Below are 327 nucleotides of genomic sequence, written 5' to 3'. Positions count from 1 at the left end.
GATTTATTACGCATTACGCATCATTAGCAACAATTATATTTAAAATAGGTCCGAAAGCATAGTCTGGTTCTTCAGCAGTATATACGTGTAACAAATGATCCCTCTCCCGATGGTGAAAGACATTTAAAAGAAGCCCAGAATGAGCCCATGCAGACGGTGTTTTGAAGTAATCCGTCTACGGTGGGTGAGACAGAAGTGAGGGGTTACCTGAGGTAGGAGGTACACAGCACCATCAGGCAGACAGGATGGGAGGTGAAACAACTGAAGGATGTGAGACAGCCTCACATTGGGAGACAGCGCAACGATGGGAGACAGATGAAGGATGTG

The sequence above is a fragment of the Pollachius pollachius genome, assembly GCF_949987615.1.
Source record: "Pollachius pollachius genome assembly, chromosome: 11".
NCBI classification, from domain to species: Eukaryota; Metazoa; Chordata; class Actinopteri; order Gadiformes; family Gadidae; genus Pollachius; species Pollachius pollachius.
The sequence above is the reverse complement of the archived record's forward strand: the minus strand, read 5'-3'. Positions refer to the sequence as shown.